The sequence below is a fragment of the Protopterus annectens genome, chromosome 11.part0 (assembly GCF_019279795.1).
Source record: "Protopterus annectens isolate FY-2018-M chromosome 11.part0, PAN1.0, whole genome shotgun sequence".
NCBI lineage: Eukaryota > Metazoa > Chordata > Ceratodontiformes > Protopteridae > Protopterus > Protopterus annectens.
Genome location: NC_056745.1, coordinates 1,368,995,269 through 1,369,020,929, shown reverse-complemented (window position 1 = coordinate 1,369,020,929; position 25,661 = coordinate 1,368,995,269). Strand labels below are relative to the sequence as shown.

General features: G+C 40.4%; 1 protein-coding gene across 1 annotated transcript in view; it reads right to left on the bottom strand.

The window, feature by feature from the left end:
- Positions 1-25,661, bottom strand: part of EXOC4 (exocyst complex component 4) — a gene marked incomplete in the record, with an annotated part of 4,032,161 nt that overhangs the window by 2,294 nt on the left and 4,004,206 nt on the right.

Genomic DNA, 25,661 nt, shown 5'->3' with positions numbered 1-25,661 from the left:
GAAAAGGTTGTGAGGAAACAAATTGGGAGTTGACCAGCAGAGCCCAGTGAAGTCAGCAAATTAACTTCCACTGAGACAGATTCCAGTACACAAGTGACAACTAAAACAGTCCTTTGAAGTAATGACACTTAATATGTAAACGCAGATGTATTCTTTTCCCTCTGAGTTAATCTACGATGCTTGTCCATACATAATACCACATTCTTGTTTTTGTTATACTTCTTAGAACACAGGACTGTGCTATTAACAAAAATACTCTCCACTGGCATCTTTGAACATTAATTAGTATCAAGTTGAGGTGAGAAGCAAAAGAGCCACAGAAGAGGAGAAACTGCTTATATGCAGATATATTTAAATGTTAACATATTTTTCCTTTTTTTTTTTCAAACTTTTTCAATTACCAGGCTTGTTACTACAAAATGCATATCTCTACCTTTACTCCTCAAGAATCAGTTTGTTGTCCCAAACTTTTCTCCTGCTACAATACAATGCAACTTACGATCTGACTTGCCCCTTGGATTTAGGATTCCATCTGCCTGTAGCTGAGCACAGAGAAATCTCTGATGCTCTATGTTTGAGCCTGTAGACCGACCTGGGTAGTGATTTTACAGAACAAGGTACAACTGATGTCCACTGCACTTAGTAAGCAAACAAGTGCATGCAGTGAAAAATTAATATGTACTAGGCTCAAAAGACTGGAAAACCTTTGCATCAGGCCAGGTATCTGATTTCAGACAGCCTTACCTTATGGCTGGCATCAGCAACTGTGAGGCCCAATTTGGACCATTTTGGTGGGACCCTCAGCCGACCCCCAACCCTCCCTCCATGCCAGCTACTTAGACAACTTTTTTAAAACACCTTAATGAAATTGTCACTTAAGACACAGGCACGCAACCATTAATTGAAAATAAACTATTATTTGATACTTGCCTTTGGGGCAGAAGACTGTGGGTAGTGGGTTCTATTTCCACACCATGTACATTGACTGCTGACACTGTAGTGCAGCATAAGGGGGTTGCTACACTCCTCAGTGAGTCATCCTTTGGAAGCTCAAGTAGATCTAAAAGATCCCATGGCACTACTGAAGAGAACATGGGAAATTTTCAGATGCCCTGATGACATTTCCACTAGTAATAGAAGTAGTATAAATTCCATCTCATATCTCCCCTAAAAAGAGGCTACTGGCATAGCAGGTCTAACCTGGTCAACTAAGGATAAATAAATAAAAAATGATTTATTGACATTTGCTTACAGGGAAGGTCTGACTGAGCACTGCCCTTTCTCAGCAAAGGCCCTAGGAGAAAAGCTTCATTATGCAGACATCACTGATATAATTTGCATTGTTTCAGGATTTACAGACAATTTCATTCATAAGCAACTCCAGTATTCAGGCATCCTTGACATCAGTTTTATCATTTACAAATTACTTTTATTAAAAATAACAGATTGTATATGAATAAATTTTTTTTAAGATACAGATTTAGAGCAGCTCAAAGAAATGAAGGAGGGGAGGAGGCACGAGGAAAATAACAGAGTTTAGATGGGATGACAGGAAGGTATACTTGTGATAATAGTACATTTTTATGCAGAAGAGTGTTATGGCACAAAGTCATATAGCTAAATTAGTACTACTTTAACTAGGGGGTGGTGCAGGTGCAGTCATTTATCAGGTATTGCTTCAGCTGGCATTTAAAAGTTATTCAGGTTGCAGGCTGTTCTTAAGTAGAGTGGGATGGTATTCTAGCAATTAGCAATGCATGGAGCATCCTGCATTGTTGTTATGTTTAAGCTATGGAGAGTAATGACTTGTCAATGGATCACAGAGGTTTCTTAGTAGTGTAAGTTTGAATGATGGAGTGAAGAGATGGGAATTTTACAGGGTTGTGCAGTAGTTTGAAGGCTGCAATTAAATGAAAGTATAATACAGAGTTTAGTTCAAGCCAGTTTAGTTGTTTTAGTGAGAAGCAGTGATGTGATCTAGATTTGTTAGGTGCAAATTTGGCAGTAGGTAGTAACTTAGAGGGCTTGTCTGTAAGCATGTAAAACACAGAAGAGTCTGCCACAGGACTTTTGCACAGAAATTTCTAGTCCTCTGGTACTTTTCAACACCTGTCAATCCTTTTAGGAGCAACTCGATGGGATTCTGGTGCAACGGAAGTAGATGCAGAGGCATCAAGAAAAGCCTCCAGAACAAGACATACAAGTGCAGGAGCCAAGGTGCCCACTTTCAGGAACCTGCTTAGATTCCCATTCCAAATGCTTCATCATATTAAAAAGAAGTTATGTACCTACCATAACGTTCCAAGTTTGTTGTCCTTCATCTTGCCTTCCTTCCTGGTGGTTCATTTCAGAGCCGATTCAACTCGGCCGATATACAATAGCTTGAGAGCTTTTACTGGCTTGAGGCTACCTCTTATTCCAACTTGCCTAGCGGCAGCTACCCAGAAATCATTTGTAATAACCCACACTAGACATATGTAGTAAGAAAAACAATTTTTTACTAAGCTCTTATACCAAGGTAGGAAGGGAAGAAGAAAGGACAAAGTATGGTTAACCAACCTTATATGTCAGCAGGAAACTCAGCCAGTGTAACCAATAAAGAACTCCTCTTGAACCTCCAGGAAGGGGGAAAGAGGGGGCACGCAAGAAGGAAGGCAAGATGAAGGACAACAAACATGGAACGTTATGGCAGGTACATAACTTCTTTATGTTATGTTGTCCCATCTTACCTTCGTTCTTCCTGGTTGGGACCACGTCCCCAGCACATGGTTCTCGGGTGGCTCACTGGAACAAACTCTTCAGGACCGTGGAACCAAAGGATGCCCTATTCTGGGAGACCACATCCACTTTGTAATGAGAGATAAAGGTATGAGGATTTGCCCATGTCGCTGCTGCACAGATTGAATCTAAGGGCAATTTAGCTTGGAAGGCAACAGAGGTGGCTAAGGCCCTGGTTGAATGTCCTCTGGTCTTCCTGTAAGCGTCCTTTTATGCAAACCATATGAATAAGTGATTGTGTCTGACAGCCATTTTTATAAAGTCACTTTAGAAACTGGATAACCTTGCTTATTGTCAGCAAAGGATATGAACAATTGGTCTGATTTTCTGAGGTCTTTAGTTCTGTGTAAATAAAAACGTAATTGTCTATGAACATCCAATTGGTGTAATCTATGCTCTGCCTTGTTGCCATAATTTGAGAAGAACACAGGAAGCTCAATGGACTGATTTAAGTTATACTCAGAACAAACCTTTGGCAAGAAGGAAGGATTGGTCCTTAGAGAGACTTTATCTTTGTGAAAAATGAGATATGATGGGTGAATAGACAAAGCATGTAATTCAGAAACCTGCCTAGCTGAGGTTATAGCAACCAAGAAGAGGGTTTTCCAAGTCAGAAACTTCAAGGGGCAAGATGTTGCTGGTTCAAAAGGGGGAAGAACCAATGAAGCTAAAACCAAGTTTAGGTCCCAGGGGGCGGAAGGTTCTCTTACCAGGGGCCGTAACTTGGTTGGCTACAATCACCTGCATTAGAAGTTGAAGTCAAGTACAAACTTGCAGTTTTAAAAGTACTGTACTTAATTTTTTCTGTTACACTGTGCTGTGTGTCTCTCTGCTATAAGAGGGGGTGGTGGTCTTCTCACTTCTTTGTTATCTGATATTTAACTGTTAGCCTAGAGGGCTTCCTCTGTACTTTAAGTGCTAGCCACAAAGTTTGAGAATTCATTTTATGCTCAACGTCTGAGAGACTTGGTTGGCTACAATCACCTGCATTAGAAGCTGAAGTTAAGTACAAGTTTGCAGTTTTAAAAGTACTGTATTTCATTTTTTTCTGTTACCTAATTGTGTGTTTCACTGAATATAGTGTGCTGTGTGTCTCTCTGCAGCTAGAGAAGGCCAACCCACTTAAGTTCTTCCTTCCTCTCTCCTTGTACTTTACTAACCAAAAAAATGTGCACTTTATTCATCTGCTTTTACTGTATTTGTGTTCCCTCCTACTTTATTTTGCTTTTGCCTCTTCTGAAAAGTACTCAGTTTTATTTATTCTGCTGCATTTATTACTGTTTGGTAGTAGCCTGGTTAAATTGTAACTGTTATTCTAAGTCTTTTGGTTTAAGCACTTGGGCTTCATACCAGTTGTTTTACATTAAGGTTTGTGGTCTGCACTGTTGTGGCAGGACAGGTAGCTTACATCCTTCTAAGCTGGGAATTGCTGACTGAAGGCTCAGTGTCTGCTTTTCTAAAAGTGTATTAGTTCTGGTTTAAGCACTTGGGCTTCTGGCCAGTTATTCTACATTAAGAAGGTTTGTGATCTGCACTCTTGTGGGAGGAGAGGCTGGATTCTGCCCTTCTGAGCTGGGAATTTCTGGTCACAGGCTTATTGTGCCTGCTTATTTGAACTGTTTCTGAAATTGGTGCACCTTGTTGCTGCATCATAGACCAGATTCAGGCCTGCTGAATCTGGCTTTGTTTATATAACTTGAGCACTGATCCAGGTCATCTTTTTTGGAGAAGGTTTCCCTCCACCCTAGTAGCAGGAGTGTGCAGTTAGAACTTGTCTGATTGAAGACTGCTAAAACAGGGCTCTGTTTTGAGCTTTTTTCTGGTTAACTGGGTAACTTGTTTAAATCAGTTTGTTCATTTTTTATTGTTGTAGATATATATATATATATATATATATATATATATATATATATAAATGCACTTTATTCATCTGCTTTTAATGTATTTGTGTTTCTTCCTACTTTATTACTAGGGACATTGAGTGGGGTTGGGAGGGTGGCCTAATGGTTAAGGTGTTTGCCTTACAAACACAAGGCACATGGTTTGAGTCTCACAAGGGATAATTGGCTAGGCTTAAAATGGCTCGCAAGGGCAGTTAGCTTAGTACTAACCTATGAACAACTCTGATCTGAGATATACATCAATAAGTATCCTTTTCTCTGCATTTAAAGTGTTTTTTTTATTGTATCTGCTTTATTTTCTGAAAAAAAACAAAAAAAAAATACTTGTTTCCCGCCTTTCTAAGCTAGTATAGTCCAGTTTTCAGGCTAGTGCTGAATTCAAGGCTGTGTTACAAATCTCTGTGTTTGCTCATACCTTACTTGGACAGAAGGAAGTTTCTCTGTTCACTTGTGAGAGAGGGGAGCTTTGAGCAGCCTATCTGTCCCTGGAGGAGTGGTTTCAGCCCATAAATTAGTAGCTTATTGCCCATTTTGGGCTAATTTCTCTCTCTTTCATTTCCCTGCTATAAAAACCACATTTGCCCAGTTTTGCGCACCAAGCAGCACCGGTTAGTTAGGGTATAACTACTCCCGGCTCCACAAAGTCTCCTCTTTAATTTTTCCTTTGGAACTAGGCAAACTTTCAACTTAAGCACTCAAGCCATTAATTTCTCAGCCTGGCACTTGCTCAAAACTCATAGCAAGCACTTATACACCCTAGCACTAGACCCCCCCCTATACTGTACAGAAGGACAAGGCTCTCTTTTTGACCTTACCAGCCATTCAGTAAAACAGTTCACTGTACCTATACATGCATGTCCAAAAGGCACTTTCAGGTGTACTCCCCAGTCCAATTGGTGAATCTGGGCATTTTGAGGCAATGTTACAACTGCCTCATGTACACAGTCAACCCTCTCCTCCTACCACCAAACACTAATACATGCGAGAGATGCAATTATACATCCAAACTGGAGGCTAAGCTCTCTCAACCCAAGACTGGATCAGACAGTCTAGAGGAGAAGGGAAATACTTGCATCACACCACCAGTCTCACACAGACCCATTAAACCAGCACCGGCAAAAAACACACTTAAATACACAAAAACATACTCGGAGGCTCTAAATAACAATCTGCAAAAGCAACAGAGACCTCCAAAGCAGACATCCAAGCAACCTCCACCCCCCCAACACAAACCATGAAACACGTACTTCACAAAACCAGTGTGCCACGCAATCACAGCCCTTAAGGCAAAATAACATACCCAACATACTAGTAATAGGTGACTCTATAGTCAGGCACACTGATGTCCCACTCACTAGGCTGAATAAGGAGAAGGATACTGATAGCTGCCTGTCGGTTGCCAGGATCCGTCACATAACACAAGCACTCAGGTCACTCCAGAACAAGTACAAATAGGAATCTGTCATTGTCCATGTTGGTGTGAATGACCTGAGCCGTACCTCCAAGGACTACATGAAGAGAGACATGGAAGAGCTCTCTGATCACGTAGCCCAGGCCAGTATGACCCTGACCCTGAGTAGCATCCTGCCCTCACCAAGAATGATACCACGGTATAAAGAAAAAAATGATCAATTTCAACAATTGGCTAAGTTTCTGGTGTCATTCAAAGTGGATCCAGTGTCTGTCTGCCTGGGATGACATGCTCGACAAGCCACGCTGCTTTGCTAGAGATGGCTTGCACCTGTCATGCTTAGGCATTCGAATACTGGCCAATGCTCTTGCCACACCCACAGTGCCAAACCCACCGCCGTAAATAGCACAAGTAACAAAAAACTGAGGGTAAGGCCACTCAATGCCAGACGTCTGAACCTCAAAATGCACACACTCGAAGCACTCCTCAGTATGGAGAAAATTGATATATGTGCAGTAACAGAAACCTGGTTTAAGGCTCCAGAGAGCACCCCAGCACTACCAGGCTACAACTCATACCATACATTTTGGCCACAGAACCCGGACTGAAATACAAAAGGCAGGGGCGTATCCACATTCATCAAGGATAACCACACCTCCAGGTTAGTGGCACAGCAAGATGCTTCAGAGATCATCCTTGTGCAACTAACAAAAGGCAAAACTGCAATTCAAATTGTAGCTTGCTACAGATCACCCACCATGTCCCAGGACCCTCACCGCATTTCTGGAAACACTGGGAAACATAAAAGTACTATCAAACACACTAATATTGGGTGATTTCAATTACCCAAACATTAACTGTGAGAACTACTCAAGTACTAACTCCCTTGCCCAACATTTCCTAGAATTTATAAACTCAAACACCCTGGATCAATTGGTCAACACTCCCACCAGAGGTGACAACATATTGGACCTGGTCATCACCAACATGGGCGACCAGTGCTCCACACCGGAGGTCAACCTCTCGCTGGTTAGATCTGACCATAAATAAATCACTTTGCATATCCATCCGCCCCCACCCCCGGACAAGGAAACCACTGTGAAAAACTTTTCAAAAGCAAACTTCACATTTCTTAAGACCGAGGTGGAAAGTTTCAAAGCCTCCATGCTAAAGGATAACGCTGTCCAAGCTGCAAAATCCTTTACTAATGCATTCTATGGGCACCTACAAGAATGCATGGAACGTGCAGTCCCAAGCAAAACCAAGACTCACTCCTCCAAGAAAAGGAAACCAGTCTGGTGGACCCCTGCCATAAACAAGCTATACAATAGAAGGAGGAAACTAGTACAGAAAAGAGTAAAATCCCAAGAAGGGAAGACATCCCTGATTAGCATCAGCAAGAAACTACAATCCCTCATAAAATCATCCAAGGCAAGCTTCGAAAGAAAAATTGCCAACGACTCCAAAGATAACCACAAGGCATTCGTTAGCTATGTCAAGAATCTAAGTGGCAATGCTCAGATCTGCTCAGAGTTAGTGCAGAATGGCACAAAATACACTGAACCAACCAATATCGCCAACATCCTGGCAGACAGGTTTAGTGCAAACATCACCCCCCTCTCACCCCCCAAAAGGGCATCAATGGGACCGGACGGTGTCCCAGGCTGCATCCTACCCGAGCTCAAAGACGAACTAACCCCGCACCTAAACACTCTGTTCAAACTCAGCCTCTCCACAGGGAATGTACCCATAGAGTGACACACAGCAACGGTTATTCGCTCCACAAAGGTGGAGCCACAACAGAACTATCGCCCTACAAGCCTGACTAGCTTGGTCTGCAAGGCTATGGAGCGCATCATCATGGAACTCATTAACAGAGACATTGGGAACCTCCAAACACTGGACCCTACCCAGTTTGGCTTTGTTAAGGGCAGTTCATGCCTACTAAACCTGGTGAACTTCTCTGAGAGAGTTACCAAGGCTGTAGACGAGGGAAAGGTGGGAAATAGGAAATTCACACCGGGGATCACCTCTGTGGCTCTGCTCGACAGGGGTGCAAGAAAATAACTTTCTTGGGTGGCAAAAGCCAGGGAACTTTTTGGCTAGGCTTATATAGGCTCAAGGGCTGATAGCCTGGTACCTTCGTATGAACCTATGAACACACAGCCTACCTAGACCTCGCAAAGTCCTTCAACACCATTCCCCATTCTGGTATTATAGACAAGCTCACCAGCCTGAACATAAACCCCTACAGCACAAGATGGGTTGCCAACCGGCTCATGGACAGAACCCACATGGTGAGAGTTGCTGGAGCTAGGTCGACTCTAAACCGGTTACAAGTGGCATTCCCCAGTGCTCAGTCCTAGGACTCCTCCTGTTTGGCATATACTTCTCAGAGGTACAGGCAAGCACAGGAGGACTATGGCTGACCAAGTTCGCAGACAACTGCAAACTAGCGGCTATAATTGACTCTCTGGCTGACAAAGACATCCTCCAAAAGGGTCTCACTGAGACGGATACCTGGCGTCAAAATCATGGCCTCAAGCTAAATGCCAAAAAGTGCATAGTCATCCCCTTTGGAAAAAACAAAGTACCCACAAACTACCACATAGGTGGTAGTCCCCTAAATATGGAAAACGTAATAAGGGATCTGGGGAACCAAGTAGATACTAATCTCTCCTTTGATAATCACATTGCCAAAGTGGTTAGAAACTCCTCCTATGTGGCCCACCTAATCACAAAAGAGCTCCCATCCAGATCAAAAGAGGTCATTGTGCTCCTCTACTCATCAGACCCATCATAGAGTACAACTCCCCATTTGGGATGTACCTTACAAGACACCTGCAACAGCTGGAAAGACCACAGAAGTACCTCACCAAGAGGATCACTGGCCTCAAACAGATGCCCTATGCAGCTTGACTGAAGAAACTCCAGTTGTACTCGGTTGCATACCGCCTACTCAGAGGTGATCTCTGCCTGACACAAGGCCATGTCCAACCCAGAATTGATGGACATGCTCCACCTAAAGAAAACCTTATCCCCTCAAGCAACATGCTCTAGGGATCTAAGCCTCACCATAATAATAAATAGGACATGCTGGAGGGATAGATTCCTGTCTCAGAGACTTCCCATGCTTTGGAACAAGATTCTAATCTACATTAGGCAGAGCTCCTCACTAACACTCTTCAAGAGAAACCTTGATGAGTGGATGTGAAACAAAGTTTACCCCGGGATCACTTCAGTGGCTCTGCTGGACAGAGGCACACGGAACTAATCTAAGGGGGTGGCGAAAGCCAACACATTCTGGCTAAGCTTATAAATGACTTCGGCCAGATGGCCTAGTACCTACCTATGAACTTATGAACCTCGTAAGAATGCTCTGCAGAACTTATGGGACATGATGTTAGAACCCAAGTTTCCTATGTGAAAATTGGAGATGGCAGCCAGCTGGACCCTAATAGCTGCAGCTGCCCATTTTTCAAAGGTTTTGGCTAGAAAGTCAAGAATCTTGTGAACAGGAGCCGTAAAAGGATCAATGTTATTACTTCTGGCCCAGTAAGAGAACCTCTTCCATTTGCTAGTGCAAATCCTCTTAGTAGTGGGTTTGTGGGAGGACACTAGGATGTGATGTACAGCAGAGGAAATGTTTGTAAGCCTGGCTAAGACTGGAAGGGGAGTAACCAAACAGTCAGCTTGAGAGTTTGAAGGGATGGATGAAGCCCACCTGACTGGTGCATAAGGAGGTCCGGAACTGGGTCCAGTATCCAAGGTTCCAGTTGAAGGTGATGGCGAAGAAACAGAAACCATATCTGATGAGGCCAGTAAGGAGCAATGAGGATGAGTTTGCAATCCAACGATTTTACTTTCTGAAGTACCTTCAGAATGAGAGGGAAGAATGGAAAAGCATATAGTAGTCCCGGAGGCCAATCGTGAACAAGTGCATCCCTGGGTGACTGTCCTGGAGGGGGAACTAGGGAGAAGTAGCTGCTGCAGTTGTTGTTTAGGGGAGTGGCAAAAAGATTGCAGCATGGCTGGTCCCATTTGCAGAAAATCAAGAACGCAACTTCTTGCTTCAGGGATCACTTGTGAGGCATGAGGATAGCCCTGCTGAGCCTGTCCACTATCACGTTAGATTTTCCAGGAATGTGCGTTGCAATCAGAAAATGTTGGGAAGACATCACCCATTGCCATACTCGAAGTGCCTCCCGAAACAAGGGGTAAGATCTGGTTCTGTCCTGCTTGTTGATGTACCATACCACTGAGATATTGCCTGTCTGGATTGCAATGGTCCCTGTAGGTAGACAGTCTTGAAGTGCTTGCAACGCCAGAAGCACCGCTTTCATCTCGAACCCTGATGTGCAAATGGTACTCGTGAGGTTGCTACATCCCTTGGACAGTCCGTCCCAGATAATGCCCCCCCACACCCTATCTGGGAAGCGTCCGTGGTCACTGTGGCTACCGGATGTGGGTCTAGAAAGGGTCTGCCCAGAGTCACCTGGGGGGATACCAGCCACCACAGTAAGTTCTTTTTGCAAGATTCCATGATCAAGATCATGTGTGACATTGGCAATTCCTGGAAAGACCGCGGAGTGAATAGAAGCCACTGTAGAATCCAGATGTGGACGCGTGCTAAAGGAACTAGTGTAATAGCTGCAGCCATTAAGCCCAGTACTTGTAAGACTTGTCTTGCCTGAACTCTTGTCTTGTTTATGAGAAAGGGAACTTGTTGACGAATGGTTAACACCCTGTCTAGAGGCAGTTTTGCTATCATGCGTCTTGTGTCCAAGTCTGCCCCTATAAAGGTAATAGACTGACTAGGCAACAAGGCAGACTTTTCGTAGTTTATTGTGATACCTAACTGGGAACAAGTTTGGATTGTGTAGTCCCATGCCTTGATTAGTTGATGGTTGGTGGTAGCAGTGAGGAGCCAGTCGCCCAGATATGGAAACACCTGGAATCCTAGACGCCTCAGGTGAGCCGTTACCACTGCCATACACTTGGTAAACACCCTCGGGGCTGTTGTGAGACCAAAGGGCAGGGCCCTGAACTGATAATGAAGGGCTTCCAGTTGGAAGCGTAGGAATCTCCTGGATTACCCATCCATTTTTATATGGTAGTATGCATCCTGGAGATCTATGGAGCACATCCAATTGCCCTGACCCAAGAAGGGAAGAATGGACTGCAGTGTCACCATCTGGAACTTTGTCTTTTTTACCGAATGTTTTAGCTTGCTGAGATCCAAGATTGGTCTTCAGTCCCCTGTCTTCTTTGGAACTAAAAAGAACCTTGAGTAACTTTCCGATCCGATTTGGTCTGCGGAGACTTCCTGGATGGCTCTTTTTTCTAGCAATCTTTGAACCTCTAGGATTGCATGATCCTGAAGACTGGGTGGAACATCTGGGATAGAACATTTGTCTTTTGAGGGGGACTGAGAAAGAAAAGGGAATTTTGTAACCCCTGGATATTGACAGTACCCATGTTTCTCTCATGATAGACTGCCAGGTTGTTGGGTACAGTGATAGTCTGCCCTGACTGCCAACAGAGGTGGACAGCCGGGACTCCCTTCAGGAGTACTGGAAGGGCCTAGCAGAGAAAGTATCTATGTCGCCCTGCTTTGCGGACCCCCTCTGCTGCAAAGGCGGCGTCTTCCATTGTTGTTTTTCCCTCTGCCCTTGGGGGAAAAATCACCACGTGTGTCAGGCAAAGATCCCGGGGATTTTCGGTACCATGTTTTCCCACTCTGCTGACACTTAGGATAGGGTCTAGATGGAGTGGAAAAATGAACCCCTATGGCAGAGAGAGTTTTGCCATCCTGTTCATACCTGGTGAGTGTTTCTTTTACCTGAGGCCCGAACAAGGATGAACCATCGAAGGGGGTGTTGGTAAATGAAGACTTAAAGGGCTCCACAAATTGACAAAGGCGCATCCAGGAGTGTCTGTGTACAGCTACTCCAGTACCTGCTGCCCTACTTGCTCCATCTGCAGCATAAGAAATGAGCCTCATGGAGGAGTTTACCACGGAGGTCCAGGTCGCAAGCTGGGAAGCTGCCCTGTTTGCAACTCCATCAGCTGTAGGATCTTGCATGGTATCTCCTAGCTCCTTCAGGAGATCCCTCTGAAGTTGTGTGAAATGTCACAAGTAACTCAGTGATCTGAGAGTAAAAGTTGCTGAAGAAAACTTACGCTTCCCATACCTGTCCATCGTATGAAAGACTCTGTTCGGCAGACAGACAGATGAAGTTTCTGCAAGTTCCTTCTTGGTGGCTGCTGCCATCACCATGGCATCAACAGGGACTCCCTTGGAGAGGAAAAACTTATCTGGAGCTGTAATAAATTTGTTGGGTCTCCTCGGAACAGGTCCATGGTCTCTGGAGCACTCCATGCCTTTCGACTCACTACAGACAAAAGTGGGTCGAAAGGCGGAGACACCCAAGAGGTGAAGGGTCTGGAACCAAATGCATCAGGTATACGGACTCGTCCTCAGAAGGGGCTAGGAACTTCCAGCCACCCCTCTGTCTAAGGATTTCCAAGATGTCTGAAAAGGAGACATGCTCAGAGGAGTACTGTGGGGACCCTTCAGACTCATCCAGGTCCGTATCCTAAGTGATAGACTCAGGGAAGTTTAGATGTTTCCTCTTACATTTCTTCTTCCAAGGGATCTCCTCCAAATGTTCGAGGGAGGTTTCGGAAGAAGTGGGGCATCCTGGGGCACAGGTTCCCTATGCTTGGCAGGAGGAGGGACAAAGGTTGGCACAGGCACTGAGGGAGAAGGAGCCAATGGAGTCTCAGGAGACAGGACGCTCATCACTTCGAAGGCACCATGGTCCTGAGTCAAAAGAGCCTCCAGCTACGAAGAGCCTGGAGATCTCCTTTGAACTAGCAGTGAAGGCTCCCAGGCTGATGTAGGAGCCAATCTCACCTGCGCTGAAGCACAGAGAGGGAGAGCAGGGTCAGACAAGAGTCCGATGCCTCTTCCCCCATTGGAGCCGACAAGACAGCTTCAGCGCACAGACTGAGACATCGAGGAGAACGGAGTGGTCGTTGGAACCGATAAGGTAGAAAAAAACAAAGCCGACGGTTACACCACCACAACCGCCATGCACTCTGGCTCCAAGCTCAAGAGAGTCAGAGGAGGAATTGATGGAAAAGCTGGGAGGTCCGAAGGAGCCAAATGTTTATTGGCTGTACTCAACAGTAATTTAGCAAGTGCCTGTGACTTGAGGAGCCTGTTGACCACTCTCTCCACGTTGTGATCCGAAAGTCTGGAGGACCGAGAGGAGTGTGAAGAGGACCGGTGACTGTCCGCTCCAGGTTGCAGGAGAGGAGACTGTGGAGCAGAGCGTACCGACTGAAAAGAGGGAGACCTTGATCTCTTATGTATCTGGACCGGCATCGAGGACACAGATGGAGCCGCTGGAGACTTAGCTTTGTCGAAGCCAATGGTGGGGGCCGACAGAGCCGAAGGCTTCTCAGTAATCTCTGTCTGTTCCGAGCTCAGAACCAATGGCTTAGAGTGTTTCTCGGACAATTTGGCTGGCTGAGGACCCTGAGACGAGGCATCTTGAGAGTTCTTCAGGAGACCACGTAGAATAAGCTTATTTTTTCTTTCCTGCAGGACTCTGGAACTGAAAGCATGACAGATCGAGCAAGAGTCCTACAGGTGAACAGCCCCTAAACAGTAAACGCAACTAGTGTGCCCGTCCGTAAGGGAAATTTTCTGGCAACACGAGTCACATTTTTTAAACCCAGAAGGTTTAGACTCTTTAGACATAATGAGCACTAATCAGAGAAAAAGTTTCAGGAGAGAAAACAGAAAACTATCACTCACAGCCTATAACAAGTAGAAGCAAACAGGCTGATAACCACAAAGGAAATAAAACGTAAAATTCTTTTCTTTTTTTTTGAGAAGAAGAACAAAGGGGGGGAGAGCCTCTAACTTAAATGGGCCCTAAGGGGAAAGCAGGCCTGAAGAAGAAAACGACGTCCAAAAACACCAGAAGGAGCAGAGAAAGAGGGTCATTAGGCTAACGATAAAGGATACACACTCTAATGAGTCAATATAACCAGTAAATTTACCAAATATTAGCAATAACTAGAAAAAAAATAAAGTACTTAGCCTGAGTCAGTATGGAGCAATCTCGACATTGCAAGCGGCAAACGGAGATCTGGGTAGCTGCTGCTAGGCATGTTGGGATAAGGGGTAGCCCTCAAGCCAGTAAAAGCTCTCGAGCTATTGTATATCGGCCGAGTCAGAGCTGAGGATTGGCTCCGAACCCAACCAGCAAAAACGAAGGTGAGATGGGACAACATAACATCAATAGTTTCCCCAAATAAAGCTTCTTCAATGGCGGAGTTGGGAGAAAGGGAATGTTTATCATCTGAGGCCACCTGGTCTGGCGAATGGATCTCAGATGAATAGGCCAAGGAGTGCTCATCTAAGTCTGATTCATTCTCAGGAAAAAGTGTCTAAGTGTCTCTCTGTGGGAGGAGGAAGAATGGTAGTAGTAGGTCCTGCAAAACATAGTGGCCTAAGTGCTATTATGGCTTTAACAGGCCCTGTGAAAAATCCATCCACTCCTTTTCTCTGGATATGGTGGGGAAAGAAAAATGTTTAGTTTTTCGTTTCTTTTTTCTAGTTCTGACATATTCTTTGACTAAACATGGAGGCCTGACCCCTTACAAATCTCACCGAGCGCTTCTGGAATTTACTGCCCAAGGATCTTCATTATGTCTTTGGGCCTTTGAAAATGAATAAGCAAGGTTCCCCCTTCTCACCATCATTGGTAACTTCAGTCATTCTGGGCAAGTGAATCTCAGATGCCATACCAGCCTCTGGCAGGGGTGTGGTAGTAATGGGAGTCTGTGTATATGTCAGGAGTACCATGGGTTCTGAAACCTCTCCAGGTATGTCAGAGTCCAAATGGGCAGTCATAATATCAGGCCCAGGCCTCAAACTTTTTCCTTATGAATGGGCAGGATGTCAGGGGTAGAAGGGGCCACACCTCCTTTATTTAGGTGAGCTCTGAGAGATGAAAGTTGAATTCTTAAGTTCATTGAGACAAAGGACTGACAGATCATAAAATTTTTGCAGCTGTGTTCTGCACCTAAGCAGAAAAGGTACTGGGAGTATGGAGATGCTTTTAGGGGAATCTGCCTACCGCAATTGCACTTTTCCCTTCTAATTGACATCTAATAGAACAACAAACAGCAATGCAACTGAGACATAAGGTAGGTTACCCAACAGGGCACTTATCTGAACCAATGAAGGACAATGATCACGCATAAAACAGATGGTCAGGTGTGAGACCTGCATTTGGACTGGTGACGTGATAGTCTGAGGATTTACTCTTATTCATCCACTTAAGTACCCTTATGTCAGTGGGATTAAGTTATACATATGGCTCTATGGAAGGTTTTGGATTTGGTACCCCAGATGGACATCTAGTTATCTGGTTTGATAACCCAACAGTTTGGAATACTGGAACAGTCTAATGAAGGACATGCTTCTCTTTCTTTTTCTTGTGAACTTCGCTACTAGAAAAAATATCTGAGGACATAGTATTATGGCTGCCAAGACTTCTCTTATGTCATAATACTCTTGCACCTAAAGGGTTTGTTTTTCACATACCTGCACCAGGTATTGGAATAGCCCCCTAGGATGTGTCTAACTTCTGTTCCATAGTAGCTGGCAAAGCAACACTAGAAGGAGATGTGGCAAAAGATAAGTGGTGTGAAGGCCGAGTAGGGCCCTGACAGAATTACTAACCGTAGGGTGAGGCATATTTTATTTATTTATTTATTTTTTTGGTGCAACCAGATTTCATGTGGGGGGGGTCAGAGTTAGGATTCATGGAAGTCATGGGAGAGAACTCCAGTCAGAATAATAAACTGACAGTACTGGATAATATATCTCAATAAGCACGTAAAGTTTCCAGTAATAAGTAAGTTTGGAATGTGTTCAGAATTCTTTTACAACTGACAGTCGAAGAATTTCCAGCAAAGTCCAAACATCAAAGCAACAAATGTGCCAAACCAGTGTTAAAAATTAGCTCACGCACCAAGTTAAACTGTCAAAATAACATTCAACAACAATTTAAACTAGATTTTCTTATCAGAGAGAGTTATATCTGCAAAATGCATTTAAATGTAAAGTAAATAATGAATAAAGTTCTGTAATATTTTCCTGTCAAAAGATGAAAATAAAGCAGAGTAACAACAGTAAAGACAATCCTCTGGCATCGAACAACACATACTTTCACTGCACTTCTAGGAAAAATACTGAAACTTTCCTCAGAAACACAAACAAATATTTGTCAAAGACAGAAGCCAAATAAATATTTCTACAAGCACGGGAATTACTGTACGCACTGACATAAATAAAATATTGAATAAATATTTTAAATAAACACAAAAATAGAAACAGAACAATAAATCTAATAATAAAAAAGAGAAGGAGGGGGACCCCAGTTGGGGCTTATCTTAGCAGTAAGCTGGAAAATTCAGCACTGGATACTGTGAAGAGTCAGGAGACTTTTTCGTTGGATGGCAGAAAAAGACTGAAAACCCTCTTCTTGTGATACCGGAAGTCTTCCCCCTCAGTATATGCTCAATCAATCAACTATCACAGAGAAGGGGAGGGGAATCTGAGCTTTTGAAAGTTGGTCAGCACTGGGTTACTTTGGCAGATAACCCAAAATACCACTGAAGCAGTGAGAATGATGAACACACAATAATTCCTTCCATTGTTGCCATTTCTGATTTTGCAACAGCATAGTAACTCAGGTCTGTAAGACATATTAAAGTGGCAATAGACACTGTACCCTGTAGTTTTTTTCGTGTCAACCACAGCCCAATGCTGCCCAGTTTGATCTGTTCAGTCTTTTGTATAAAGTTGACCATTTCCTCCATTTCTCAGATTGCTGTGTCACTCTGTATTATCTTGATGCTTTTTTTTACGTGACCATAATACGTTTATTTTAATTTACTAGTTTAATGCTGTTGCAATTAAAAAAGGTATATAAACTAATTATTTTTTTAAAAAAATATAAAATAAATTCTAGAAAAATGGTTATTTAAGAAACTACTTTTCAAGAGCTTACACTTGTTATTGTTGTTGTGTCTTTCGGCTTTTCCCGGTTAGGGGTCACCACAGCGGAACTCCGGTCCGCTAATGATTGGCAGTAGATTTTTACGTGCCGTGTTGCCAGCCCTGATGCACAACCTTCAATGAAGGTATGCCTATTCACCCATGTCTCCACACAGAAGATGCTTTAGCTGAGAATCGAACAGGATGTCTTACTGTGAGGAGACAACGCTACCGCAGCACCACCACATATCTTTAAAATGAATGATTTCACAGACCTCTTATTTATGCATAGAGTGTAATAACATTTTATTAATATGCTAAAAATATGCATTATATTTTGGAAGCAAAATGGGCCTGTGAGTGTGTTAGTTGGACAACAGCTGCATATTTAGATGCAGGAGGACACCTACTCTTCAGTCTCTTGCTTTTCCATGTACCTATGTATGCAGTTATCACAGAACCAACACCCTCTACAGTCTTTATTTTATGTGAATGTTTTTTGTGCATATAACTGGTATTATTTTACACTTATAAAGCATATCTTATAATGCTCACAGACTTCATCACTGTGATTTCTCTCACTGACTAAGTGCATTGAGCATTTAACTGTTATATTTATCATGAGTTGACCAATGCACATGCTTATGAGATGTGTGCCAGAATTTCTTATTAAATAATACAGCAAGTTTACAAAGGTATGCCAAATTTTTTTTTTTTTTCCAATGGGGTATGTATATTTTCTGTTATAAATATCCCTTTAGAACTTCCTTCTGTGAATAAAAACTCTATGAGATTTAAATAATTTGTACAGCATAAATTGATAGGAAGCATAGTAAGGAAATGTATACCTTATACCCCAACATGAATATCAATACCTAAATAAATAGGGATGTTTCCTTTACTAACTTCAGGAGTGTATTAAAATATTTTACCTCTAGCTCAAACCTTGATCTTTAATTGGTTTTATAATAGACTGTTGATACTGTAGCTAATTAAATTTCAATGATGCACTGAAATTCTCATCATCTTCTAGGCTGTATGCATTTCCAGAAATACACTTCTTTTTGAAACTGTGAATTTACCAATTTCATCTGATAAGTGTATTTTTTTAATTAAAGGCACTAAAATTAAATTTATGCAAAATTTCTAAATGTGTTTAAAAGAATTAGACACATCTAATAATATATTCACAAAATCATCTTTCTACCTTTGTTTAAATGTCTAATAATTCAAGCATTTTAAGCACAATGTGCACATTTCATTTGTAATATGCAATGCAGAACATTATATTAGCTACATGCCAGTGCCTGATGAATATTAAATGAGTTTTTACTCCTCACACTAAAATTAGAGAGAAATTAAAGCACATGTGAACAAGGAGCAGCATATTTCCCTTTTGGCATTCCTGATTACTTACTTTTTTACAATGATAACTTAACCAATTTTTTTTGCAGTCTAAAAACAAACACATTTTAACTGGTACTGATATAGTAGGGCTAGAAGATAAATAGTTATTACTAAAGTAGTACGGATGCAATTCATATTTCTTAACTATGCTAGTACAAAGATTTTCCATTTAATCAAAGTTGTACTGGTGGTAGTGTATGCACACAGGATGAAGCTTCTTACAGCACACATAAAGTTTGGAAAGGATTTCGGGTAGACTACTGCCCATGATTCACAGACGCATTCCATTTACTTCTACATTTTCAAGGCATCAGGGTTAGAACAAAACAAAGACAAAGGAACAGACAAACTCCATTAAGAAACCAAGTAGAGATTTGATTTATTGGCTACATAATCAGAAGTCCATAAGAAAGTGGAAATTATGACTATACCAGTAGCCCTCAACATAAAAAGACTTACTGTCTCAACAGCAGAAGCCTGGGAATTAGCTTGCTTCAAGAATCTGCAGGTATTAAACAAATATGCAATTACAATCTAACCTTATGACCCGGAATACGAACGTGGTTATCTCTTCAGCGAAGTGTAGTATATTATGGACATATCTGTTTAAGAAGAATGCTTGCACCAGCATGCTGTAGGAAGACAAGCTAATTAATAATATTTATAGAAAGTGTAAGAGACAATGGGTCAAGGAAACCTATTTACCTCTTTGATGCTGGGATGATGTGTGCAGTGGCTGAAGTCATGCTAATAATAATACCCCAGTGGAGGCAACTGCAACAATGTGCTCTGTCTGGAAAGGCTGCATCATCAGCAGGTGTTTTCTTGAGGGCAATACATTCATGTTTAATATCCATGCCTACACATGGATGCCGCTCAGGTTTACAGCATCTTAGCTTCCACTTTGTGGCTGATGTACCAAATGCATATGACTTAATTTGTGTGTTAATCCCAAGTGACAGTTTGAAATATAATGGACATTGTGCAAAACTACTGAATTCAGTTAAGCATGAATCTGAGTCCTCTGACATTCCGAAACAGTTCAGTTGCACAAAGCTGTTTTAAACTAAAAGGTTATGTTTAACTGTTTATTAACTATTTAAGATGGCATATATGAGTTTTGTTTGTTTTTAAAGGTAGCACATATTTTGATAAAAAATAAAATGTGGCTTCAATGAATACAAACCATAACCTCTCTTCTAAAAGTATAGGGCTAGCAACACTGGGGGGGTACCTGACAGCTTCAGTTCACATTCACTCAATCAGCATTTGGAATGGCTTTTCAAAACAAAGGCAATTCTATATTGCAGAAAGCAATGTATTAAAGGAACAAGCAGCAGGGTCAATCAATTTAGATCGGCCACGCACAAGATTTTATACAGTACTGCTTTTAAGTAACAAGGAGTTGTGAAAAAGAATCTATAATCTACAAAGTATTCACTTTTTTAGCCCACCACATAGACAATTTTCTCCTGTGGTATTTACCCTCTTTTTTAGAAATGAAGACGCAGCTGAGGCCTTCTGTTTCTGCTGCATGACATCAGCATCTCTGATTCCGTGCAGCAGTAGACAGTCCACAATTTTTAGCCCTTATATTAAGTATATCCTGTTGTGCTATTTCTCTGTGGTTTACACAAGTTGTATGGCCACTTCACAGTTGCAGTATCATGACTTTCCTCTGGCAGATCTTTGTAGTTTCAAGGAAGTGTCTCTTAGCCATGACTGAAACCTACCATCCCAACCTTTCCATGTAATGCAATCTTATAATTGCAGCTTTATAACAAATACATACAGATCCTTCTAGTGAGGTGCAACATTCCTCCAGACTTAGGGGATAAAGTGTCTTCTACTCCTAAGGAAAAAGCAATACATCACAGAAAAAACTGTTACTGCTTGAGCTGCAAATTTGCTGGCTGAGACTCCTTAAAATCATGAAAACTGAATCATGAACTGCAGCCAATCTCAGTTGAAACTTCAAAGTACTCAATCACTTAAAACTCGCTTAGAAAGAGATATTTATTGAAAGAGAAGATATGTAGGGAAAGAACTAAAGTTATGTGATAAATGGGAATCTCACTGTTTCCTAACCTTTTAGGGACAGTTAAAGCTACCAGTACAACACTAGCAAATATATTAAGTATGTTTATCATAGACAACACACACTTCTGTGTGTACAGTTATGTGAATTGCAAACAGTTTAGTTGCCTATAGTAATTTCTATACATTATTCAGGATATTTTTATTATTACTATAAGACTAAGGGAAGGAGCATTTTTGCCATCAAGCTAATGAACATTGGTACACTCAAGTCTAATGATATTGTTTCATATTCAATTTATATTCTGATGGGAAAATGAACAGTGGTATATTCTTAAAAACGTCTAATAGTATTGTTTCATATCCTGTAAAGAGAATTTTTTTCTTGACCAAACTTTACAAGATAAAATTTAGAATTTTTACAGATTTTCAGGAATTAATAGAGTAGTACTTTTTATTGTTAATGAGCAGCATTCTCCTGTTTAAAAAGAGCATGAATATTTTCCTTTTTGCACAAAATCAAAGCAAATATAGTTTGGCTTCAAGACACATTTTTATGAGAAAGACCATTTCAAATGTAGAAGGTCAGGTCACAAATATCATAACTGTTACATATCTTAGGTAGAAGTAAATTAATTGTAATTTTATTAAGCATTAACCATTGCCACACATCATTTAAAGTCATGTTGTTAAATGAGGATCCCTAAACACTGTAATAATTTATATAATGGAACTACATATACACAAGTATATTTCTTTACACAGCTGAACTTTGATCGACAGTACATACATGTTGAATAAATTCATTGGCGATGACTATCATCTGAAAAAAAATAGAACTTATGTGATCGCAAACATAAACAAACATGTTTCATTTGTGATCAGCCAAAACAACATACTATATTTTTATGTGGGAGGGGCTCCGCCCGTAGACCACCAGAAATATGCTAACTCCACAGTCGCACAACCGCAGAGAAAGAAGATAATTCACACAAGTATATTACAGTCAAGCAGTTGCTGTTCAACTGTAAAATCGTTCGACTACTATAACCACTGATGAAAATTACCAATAATAGTGGTACAAGATAAATGCATGCTGTGACCAAACACAAGGTTACCATACATCAGTAGACATATACCTGCGCATACACACACGCACGTGTGTGTGTGTGTGTGTGTGTGTGTGTGTGTGTGTGTGTGTGTGTGTGTGTGTGTACATGTATACAGCACACACACACACACACACACACACACACACACACACACACACACACACACACACACAACCTAAAGTATATTCCTTTGGTTGAAAAACAAAGCTCACCCAGTACTTAATAAAATACTACACATGATGCAAGGATGAGTAATATATTTCAACTGTATTACAAATATTACAGCTACACCAGCATTTTCTAAACCTAAATTATTTGCATTACTTACATTTGTCAATAAAAAAATACCTCAATTTCTTAGGACATAGAAGGATTTTGACAATTAGTTACTGAATTAAACAATGAATTACCGAGTGATTTATGCCCAGCACCGCAAGAGTTCCTTCATTTAAAGAGATACATTAAATACTGCTCTGTATGGGAAAAAGTACAATCAAGAAATAATTGAATGAGATCAAAACAATTCATACTCACAGGTGGTTAAATTGTATTGCATGCATATTGCTGGAAGGGAATAATATGGAATATTTTCAAAAATCTTCAAAATAATACATATAAGTTCTGCTGAATGCAATAAGATATTACTTCAGTATTGTGCATTACAGACTGTATAGTTAAGAGTGCACCAGTTAACACTTAGTAGCTGCTGTGTTACAGCTACTTGGTATGTAGAGTTGAACTATTTTTGCTCCTGCCTCCAAGAAAAACACTGCTGCACTCTAGACCATCTCTAACAGTATCTGCCAAGTCATTATAATCTGTCTGCTCTGTGAGCATCACTGTATCACTCTAGAAAAAAACAAATGGCTATAAATAAAATAAAGATCTCACATATGTTTAGGATCCTAAATCTACAAACTACTGCAACTCCACGCATTAACTCCCCTTGCAGCTAGACTTCACAAAAAAAATAAATTCATACAACCTGAGACACTACTCATAAGCTCCATCAACTCTCATTACCCCTGGAACCAAACTCCACAGCACTGGGCATGCTTTCTCCTCTAAGGCACATACTCTTTGGCAAGCTCTCCCCATCAACATTAAGGAAATTAACACTTATTCCAAATTCAGGATGCAACTCAAAAACTACTACTTCTTCCAAGCCAAATACTCCTGTTTCAACACAGGACATATCACCTAACCTATCTCCTTTTTGAGTCTCTTATCTTCTCTCAAGATTCACCGAAGCTTGACCCACTTTAGAAACTAATGTATATACTGTACATTACACTCAGGTTGATTGTACATTGCATTGTGTTTCTTCACTGGAATATACCTACACAGCTTTTTCTACAGAATTAGTCTAAACTACTCTGTTAATGCTTTTATTTCTGTATTTTTTATTTTTTTATTTTTGTGAAATGTTTTGTGTTTCAGCCAGGCTGAACCTGAAATTAGTCAGTACTGATCAATGCACTATCCCTGTATACATTCTCTCTCTCTCTATATCTATATATATATATATATATATATATATATATATATATATATATATATATATCTGTGCCGGACACCTTTGTGTTTACTTGGTTGCTGTTCTTCACAATTTGGTTACCAATTATTCCATATCTCCAAAGGCTTACAAATCCATTAACTGACCCATTACATAGCGAGGTAAAGGCACTGCAAACCTTCACAATCAAAATTTAGAAAACAGTTAATATTATATTCTTTCCAAACTTAAGTAATACTTTGATCAACTATATAACAATGTTGCTCAAAAGCTGCAGGAAATTGGTGATGAGCTTCATATGAACTTAGTTAAACCAATTTCTTCAGAGGAGATAACTGATGCAATTAAGAAGTTGAAGCCATATAAAGCTCCGGGACCGGATGGTTTGACCACGGAATTTTATAAAACTTTTAGTGATATATTGGGGAAAATACTTCCACAGGTATTTAACTATATAACTAATAATAAAATTAATGACCCGCACTTTAATGCTTCGAAAACTATTCTTATACCGAAAGAGAATGCTGATTTACAAAACCCGGATAACTATAGACCTATTTCACTTTTGAATATAGACATGAAAATTATGACATCGATTTTGGCTAATAGATTGAAGAAGGTAATTAACCTGATAATATCAGAGGAACAAGCCGGTTTTATAAATGGCAGACAAACTACAGATAATACGTTATCACTTCATACACTTGATTTCTTATGCCACTTACAGGAACTTTAATGCTTATGCACTCATAATTGACGTGCAAAAAGCTTTTGATAGAGTGAACTTAGAATGTTTGTTTGATATTTTAGCATGTTTTAATATACCTCAAGAATTCATTTTAACTTTAAAAAACTATATAATAATCCCTATACAAATCTAGTTATTAATAGGAATCTCTCAAAAAGAATTCAAATCAAGAATGGTACCCGTCAAGTATGTCCGTTATCTCCTATACTATTCAATCTATATTTAGAACCATTATTTCTACATATCAAACAAAATATTTATCACAATGCTCCAATAATATATGGTACGAAAATTTCCATGGCTGCTTTTGCGGACGATCTAAATATTTACTGCACGACACCTGTTTCAGATATTAAGAAAATATTAAAAGTTGTGGAAGACTTTGCAAAAATATCTAATTACAAAATAAATTTTAAAAAAAACAAGGTATTTCCGTTAAAGACGCCTACACCCTTCTCGCTTTTACCATTGGTAGGTCAGGTAAAATCCGAAGAAAAAATAAAATATTTAGGGGTTGTTTTTTCAACAGATAATAGAGACTTTTACGTAAATAATGTTAAGTTAATTTGGGAGCAGATAGTCTCTGATTTAAAAAGATGGAATAATCTGAAATTACCAATAATAGCAAAGACCTCAATTATTAAAGTGAACATACTTCCTAAAATATTATATATCTTTAGAGCTACTCAAGTTCAAATTTCTAGGAAATTCTTCAAACAACTTCATACGGAATTAGGTAGATTTGTATGGGAACCTAGAAAAGTTAGGATATCTTATGATAAACTGATGACTCCGAAAAACAGGGGTGGGTTAGAACTACCGAATTTTGAAACATATTATTTAATAATAAATGCTAATAGAATTCTAAGAGTAGTTAACTTTGATAGGTTCAATTCTAAATGGGCACCTAAATGGTTGATTCTGAATCATAAACATGTTGCTGGACTGGGCATTAATTGTAAGGCTTTACCTTTTTTAAATAAAGATACCCTTAAAATGTATGCGTTGATGGAACATATCAGAATACATATAATATCAGTACAAAGTCTGTTTAACTCACTAAATTTCTTACAATATATGATGATTTTTCAACCATTTCATAAGAACCCGGATTTGAAAATTGGTAATCAGTTGATAGACCTTAAGAAATTCCCACTTATAAGTGACTTAACCATACTTGATTTATATCCATTTCTCGGTATCTCAATACATGACATGCTAAGAGAGATGAATCTCCCTAACTCGTATTTAATTATAATGAGACAGTTAAAGGACTTATCAATAAGCTATTTTAGTAATAGGAATTTCAAAATTAAAGAAGAAGATTTAAACATTTGCCTAAACTTATGGCAAACTCTAACACAGGAATGTAAATATATAACAGCCTCATATAGTTTGATGAAAGATGTGAAATACAATAACCAAATACTTTTATCCAAATACTGGAGGGAGAAACTGTTAACGATTGAAGATAGTAAAATAGTGAGAGCAATTAACCTTAAAATCAGTGTCCCTTCAAAAGTTATTATTTACTCAGTTGATGATATTTAATAATGCGTATTATACGCGTCTCACTCTACATAAATTTAACTCAAAAAATTCACCTAAATGCCCATACTGTATAGATCAAACGGCTGACCTTTTACACATGTTCTGGAGTTGTAA